Raw genomic sequence first — 7,543 nt, 5'->3', positions numbered from 1 at the left:
TGGCCGGAAAACGGCCCTTCGTTAAGGCGGAGGAATTCTAACATTCCGATAGGTCATCGAGTGGTTGACCAGTCTCACGCTATATCATGATAGTCAGTTTTCGGCTTTCTCTACTGAGGCGCTCGTCCGGATGAACCAGGGCACAATCGCAGTAGTTCTCCTGGTGCTACCTTAGCCGGTAAAGCGGAACGTAAGGCACCAAAACACAGGAGCCGGGCAAACCCAACATTTGACCAAAGACAATGATTCGGAGCTGGTGCATATAAGGCCGAACTCGCGACGCCGAACACTCCCTAAGGTATTCGGTCTTTATGGTATAAACCGGGCAGAAATAGTGCCGCTTATAAGAAGCCCCTTGTGTCCAGGTACGTGCATTATTCTGACGTGGCCACATGCCAAGACATCAGCATCCTTCTCAATTGTGCTAAGAATTCGGTGGATATGTATCAACAAGACATAGTAAAAAAGGTTTACGCAGGGTCTTAATCTAAAAAGAATCCTTGGAGCGGGTCCCTGCTGCACGTCTGCGCCTGTGTCTCCGTTGTGCCGTATCCTGGACGGGTGTAGCACGATGATTATCTATAAAAGAGAGGAGCTTAGGTAAAAAAGTTGTCGTGTAAAAAGATAGTTTTTAAATAAACCATGTATAATTCAAGGTGAGTAAGAATTGCCACTTGTCTGCGCACGCTGAGCCCCTTGTATTTGTAATAGGGGTGTGATCATTGATCCGGTATAAATTGCATATATTTGCACCGGACTCGTCTAACCGTGTCCGAGGTCGTGAGGACCTGCTAAATGTTTTAGTTGGTGAGGCCGTTTTTAGTGTGCGGCTGTCAAGGCAGCCGCACGCTCTTCGGCGCGCAGAAATCGCTTAATATTTCCGTTCACTGTAATGATGCCACGTGGACCGGGCATCTTGAGTGTGAGGGAAGCGTAGTGTGGTATTGCATTAAAGTGAGCAAAAGCTTCACGTCCGAGTAGTGGTTGATAGCCACTTTGGAACGGAACGATGTGGAAGGTTAGATGTTCGCTACGGAAATTATCGGGGAAGCCGAATATAACTTTTAGTAGCAGGGAGCCCGTACAACGAGCCCCTGGGCCTGGCGTTACTCCTTTAAAGGTAATATTGCTATGGCGAATTTTTGTTGGGTCTATCCCCATTTCGCGGATTGTATCCTGGTATATCAGATTTAGACAGCTGCCACCGTCCATCAGGACTTGTGCGAAGCTGTATCCGTCAATTATTGGGTCTAATACCAGGGCAGCCATCCTGCATGCCGGATACTTGCTGAGTAATCACGATGGTCAAAAGTGATCGGTTGAGACGACCAGTGGCAGGACTCCGCGGTGACAGGCCTTTGGGCGTATTTTCCTGGGAGTGCCGTTTTGTTTCTTCCATTGATCACGCACAACACGTTTACTGTTTTGACTTCTGGTGGAAATTTCTTTTGTTCCCCAGCGTTTCCCTTGAGAGTCTCATCCTCTTCTTCGCTTGGTGTATCCTCCCCCTTGTGTACGGCGTTGAGCTTGCCGGACTGCTTGAAGACCCAACATTATCTGTGGGTATGATTGGCTGGTTTGCCAGGGGTGCTATGACCTGACATATTTGGTCCAAAATTTTATTCAGGCTGGACAGTTCATCTCTAGCGCCTTTAGAGGGTGGCTTCTGACCTGGCCGAGAGCTTTTGAATCTGGCGTTTACTGCCGTGTTCTTCGTGTTGTCTCCTTTATTCCAGCGTTTGTTATTGCTGTTGCGCCGTGATTTCCCATTTCCATCTCTAACTTCGGATGTACTGGGGTCGCTGGTGCTGCATTTGGCTAGCCAGCTGTCCTCACCCGCGCAAAAGCGGGTCATGAGGCTTGTTAATGCTGCCATCGTTCTCGGCTTTTCTTGGCCGAGGTGTCGGGCAAGCCATTCGTCACGGACGCTGTGCTTAAAGGATGCCAAGGCTTCGGCGTCCGGACAGTCGACAATTTGGTTCTTTTTAGTAAGAAACCTGTTCCAAAGCTTTCGGGCTGACTCTCCGGGCTGTTGAGTTATATGACTCAAATCATCCGCGTCCGGAGGTCGGACATAAGTCCCTTGAAAGTTTGCCCGAAAAGCGTCTTCGAGCTCTGCCCATCTTCCAATGGAGTTTTCGGGGAGGCCTTTGAGCCAGTGACGGGCTAGCCCTTTGAGTTTGAGTGGTAAGTACTTGATGGCGTGGAGATCATCTCCTTGAGCCATATGGATGTGGAGGATATAGTCCTCGATCCAGACCCCAGGGTCTGTTTTTCTGTCGTATGCCTCTATGTTTACAGGTTTGAATCCCTCTGGAAATTCCTGATCCAGCACCTCATCAGTGAAACATAGGGGGTGTGAGGCACCCCTGTATCTGGGTGTACCGCGTTGTTCGGATGTTATATCGTATGCTGGGGCATGCTTGCGTGGTCCATAGATGGATCTAGTTGCGTTGTCCTTTTGGTGCAAGCCCCCGTGTGAATCGCGTATTGTCTTGTGAGTGGCATTGTTTGCCGCTCTATGTTGGTCGTGAGGTCGTCTATCCGGCGAGGTGGCTGTTTTGATTTTTGGTTGTGAGGGGTCTGAGGCCTCCTCATCGAATTCAGGTAGCAACTTTTGCTTTGGGTAGCTCTTGGTGGGGCGATTGTCGCCGTACTTCGCTGCTGTGTTGATTACTTTACTCCATTTGATTCGGAGTGTGTCCTGCGCAGCCTTGAGCCTTTGCTTCTGCTTTTTTAGGCTCCTCGCGGTGGAAACAAGCCTTTGACGGGCATTCTGCTGCTCCGGGTGCCTATCCGGCGTTGTGTCGGCCGGACTATTATCTTTGACAGAATTGGTTTGTTCGGTTTGATTCTCCGTATTGCCATGGTCCGGTAGTGGTTCGCCCTGCTCCAACGCTGGGTCTGTGTGATCGTTATTTCTGGCAAGGCGGGATTTGGGGCGGTGCTTGCGCCGCCGCTTTGACTGCTTCTCGAGGGAACAAGCCTTCGGTGTGTCCTTCCGTTCCTCGTCGTCGTCTTATTTTGGTGTGTCCACCATGTATACGTCATATGATGAAGTGGACATCCAGCGCCCTGTTGGCGGTGGTTCATCTTCGCCTCCCGCATCGTTGTCCATACCGTCGATGTCTACGGAGTCGAAGTCGAGCATGTCGGTTAAATCATCGACAGTGGCTACAAAGTGGGTGGTGGGTGGGCGTCGAATTTCTTCGTCGTCCGTATCCCAGTCCTGTTGGCCATAATCCGGCCAGGGCTCTCCTGACAAAGAGAGAGACCTTAGTGAATTCAGAACATCGCCGAAGGACGAGTGCTGAAAGATATCCGCGGTGGTGAATTCCATGATCGGCGCCCACTCGGATTCGATTGGTAGGGGCGCAGATGGTTCGGGGTCCGGAAGAGAGTCCGGCACCTTGGAGTCATGGGCTCCACGGAGATTTATGCTGGTGTTCGGCTCGATCGCCGTTGAGACTGCAACCCCTGAGGTGGTGTCTATCCACCCGTCCTTGATTGGCGCAGTTGGCTCTGAGCTAAGGGTCGGAGCTAATGCGGGCGCGACCTCTGGAGTACTGTCCGGTGGCAGAGCTAGGTCATACCCATTGCGATCGTGCGGCGCGCCCGGCTGTGGCTCGAATCCGTTGAAGATCAAGTCCCCATGGATATTGGCCGTGTAATTCAAACTTCCAAATCTGACCTGATGGCCAGGGGCATAGCTTTTAATCTGCTCCAAATGGCCAAGCGAATTAGCCCGCAGTGCAAAGCCGCTGAATACGAAGATATGTCCGGAGAGAAAAGTCTCACCCTGGACCGCATCGCTATCGATGATAGTAGGAGCCATCAAGCCTAACAGCAACGACATAGAGGAACTCTCAATGAAAGCACCAATCTCGGTGTTAAAACCGGCGGATCTCGGGTAGGGGGTCCCGAATTGTGCGTCTAGGCCGGATGGTAACAGGAGGCAAGGGACATGAAGTTTTACCCAGGTTCGGGCCCTCTTGATGGAGGTAAAACCCTACGTCCTGCTTGATTAATATTGAAGATAAGGGTATTACAAGAGTAGATCTGCCACGACATCAGAGAGGCTAAACCCTAGAAGTTAGCCTACGGTATGATTGTATGTTGTGATTGTTGTCCTACGGACTAAAACCCTTCGGTTTATATAGACACCGGAGAGGGTTAGGGTTACACAAGGTCGGTTACAAAGGAGGAGATATCCATATACGTATTGCCTAGCTTGCCTTCCACGCCAAATAGAGTCCCATCCGGACACGAGACGAAGTCTTCTATCTTGTATCTTCATAGTCTAACAGTCCGGCCAATGGAGATAGTCCGGCTGTCCGGAGACCCCCTAATACAGGACTCCCTCAATCACCCTTGAAACAAGCAAGTAAGGGATGTGTTAAAAATAACATACCTCGTTGGGGAGGTTATTTATGCCGTGGCCACAATCTGAATCGATGGCCGGTGGTATCTCGTTGCCCTTGAAAAGAAACTTCCAGGCATCTTGATGAGTCGTTTCTAAGAGCCTCACCAAGGTATGGTGTTTCTTCGGGCTGAAGTCACATAGAGGGTGGCTTCGGCTCTGGTAGGGGAGGATCCGGCGCACCAGCATCACTTGGATTATGTCGACGAGCTTGATATCCCTATCGATCATGCTTTGGATGCGCGTTTGCAGCGCTATCAGCTCGTCCGACGAACACCAGTTGGGGCTCTTCTTGACCCAAGAGGTGAGCCACACGGGAGCACCGGAGTTGAATTCGGCAGCTGCGGCCCAGGTGGCATCACGGGGTTCGGTGATGTAGAACCATAGCTTCTGCCTTTCCTTGACAGATTCCACGAATGTGCCTTTTGGCCAAGAAACATTGGTGAGCTTGCTCACCATTGCGCCCCCGCACTCTGCGTGTTGTCCGTCCACCACCTTGGGCTTCACGTTGAAGGTTTTGAGCCATAACCCGAAGTGGGGGTGGATGCGGAGGAAAGCCTCGCACACGACGATGAACGCCGAGATATTGAGGAAGGAGTTCGGGGATATATCGTGGAAATCTATCCCGTAGTAGAACATAATCCCGCGGACGAAGGGGTGGAGTGGAAACCATAGCCCGCGAAGGAAGTGGGGGATGAACACTAGCCTCTCGTTGGGCTTCGGTGTGGGGATGATCTGTCCCCGGGCTGGAAGACGGTGGGCGATTTCCTTCGCGAGGTACCCGGCCGCCCGAAGCTCGGCGAGTTCTCCTCCTTAATGGAGGAGGCCATCCACTTGCCTTGACCTCCGGATCCGGACATGGTTGAGTGCTTTCTCGAGACTAGGGGAATGAGAACCTGGGCGCTGGAGCTCAAGGACGGAGAGGCAGGAGGAAAGAGTGGGGGAAGAAGGGAGAATCTTATCTCCTTATAAGGGCGGTGAATATCGAACGCCCCCCCCCCATTCGCCTTAAAATTCGCCTGTTCCTAAGGTTGTGTAAATAGCACGGTTGGGTTACCCACACCCGTATTGATGAGAATCCCGTGATAAGGGGACACGATCTCTTCTTTGACAAGACGTGCCAATGACAACCGCATCTCGAAACGTGGGGCAAAAAATGGTTCGAAATTATAACCGGACAGGTCTGAACACAATCAATTTGTCTGAAGACCATTCGGGAGTTCGGAAGGAGGAACCCACCTTGCAATGCCCAAGATAGCACTACAAGTCGGATACCTTGTCATTGAAGCCAGGTTCATGGGCTACTGAGGGAGTCCTGGACAAAGGGGTCCTCGGGCGTCCGGCCTGTTATCTATGGGCTGGACTGATGGACTGTGAAGATATGAAGACCGAAGAATGTACCCGTGTCCGGATGGGACTCTCCTTGGCGTGGATGGCAAGCTTGGCGAACAACCATGAAGATTCCATATTATGTAACCGACTCTATGTAACCCTAGATCCCCCGGTGTCTATATAAACCGGAGGACTTAGTCTGGATAGGGGATACTCAATACCTTAGTCATACAGGCTAGACTTCTAGGGTTTAGCCAGTACGATCTCGTGGTAGATCAACTCTTGTAATACTCATATTCATCAATATCAATCAAGCAGGACGTAGGGTATTACCTCCATCAAGAGGGCCCGAACCTGGGTAAAACTTCGTGTCCCCTGTCTCCTGTTACCATCAACCTTAGACGCACAGTTCGGGGCCCCCTACCTGAGATCCGCCAGTTTTGACACCGACAGCCAGCAAATCACATAACTCATAATACAAATCGTCATCGAACGTTAAGCGTGCGGACCATGCGGGTTCGAGAACTATGTAGACATGACCGAGACACATCTCCGGCCAATAACCAATAGCGGAACCTGGATGCTGATATTGGTTCCTACATATTCTACAAAGGCCTTTATCAGTCAAACCGCATAACAACATACGTTATTTCCTTTGTCATCGGTATGTTACTTGCCCGAGATTCGATCGTCGGTATCATCATACCTAGTTCAATCTCGTTACTAGTAAGTCTCTTTACTCATTCCGTAATGCATCATCCCGTAACTAACTCATTAGTCACATTGCTTGCAAGGCTTATAGTGATGTGCATTACCGAGAGGGCCTAGAGATACCTCTCCGATACACGAAGTGACAAATCCTAATCTCGATCTATGCCAACAAAACAAACACCATCGGAGACACCTGTAGAGCATCTTCATAATCACCCAGTTACGTTGAGATGTTTGATAGCACACAAGGTGTTCCTTCGGTATTCGGGAGTGTTATAATCTCATAGTCAGAGGAACATGTATAAGTCATGATGAAAGCAATAGCAGTAAAACTAAACGATCATTATGCTAAGCTAACGGATGTGTCTTGTCCATCACATCATTCTTTAATGATGTGACCCCGTTCATCAAATGACAACACATGTCTATGGTCAGGAAACTTGAACCATCTTTGATTAACGAGCTAGTCTAGTAGAGGCATACTAGGGTCACTCTGTTTGTCTATGTATTCACACATGTACTAAGTTTCCGGTTAATACAATTCTATCATGAATAATAAACATTTATCATAATATAAGGAAATATAAATAACAACTTTATTATTGCCTCTAGGGCATATTTACTTCGCTCTCCCACTTGCACTAGAGTCAATAATCTAGATTACATAGTAATAGTTCTAACACCCATGGAGTCTAGGTGTTGATCATGTTTTGCTCGTGAGAGAGGCTTAGTCAATGGGTCTGCAACATTCAGATCCGTTTGTATTTTGCAAATCTCTATGTCTCCCTCCTTGACTTGATCGTGGATGGAATTGAAGTGTCTCTTGATGTGTTTGGTTCTCTTGTAAAATATGGATTCCTCCGCCAAGGCTATTGCTCCAGTATTGTCACAAAAGATTTTCATTGGACCCGATGCACTAGGTATTACACCTAGATCAGATATGAACTCCTTCATCCAGACTCCTTCATTTGTTGCTTCCAAAGAAGCTATGTACTCCGCTTCACACGGATCCGCAGCATCAAGGTGGGAGAATTTCACAGCCACTTTCCCTATCGACACTGTCACATGGGACCAGTTCCA

Source organism: Triticum urartu, chromosome 4, assembly GCF_003073215.2.
Source record: "Triticum urartu cultivar G1812 chromosome 4, Tu2.1, whole genome shotgun sequence".
Classification (NCBI taxonomy): Eukaryota; Viridiplantae; Streptophyta; class Magnoliopsida; order Poales; family Poaceae; genus Triticum; species Triticum urartu.
This window is presented reverse-complemented; position numbering follows the sequence as displayed.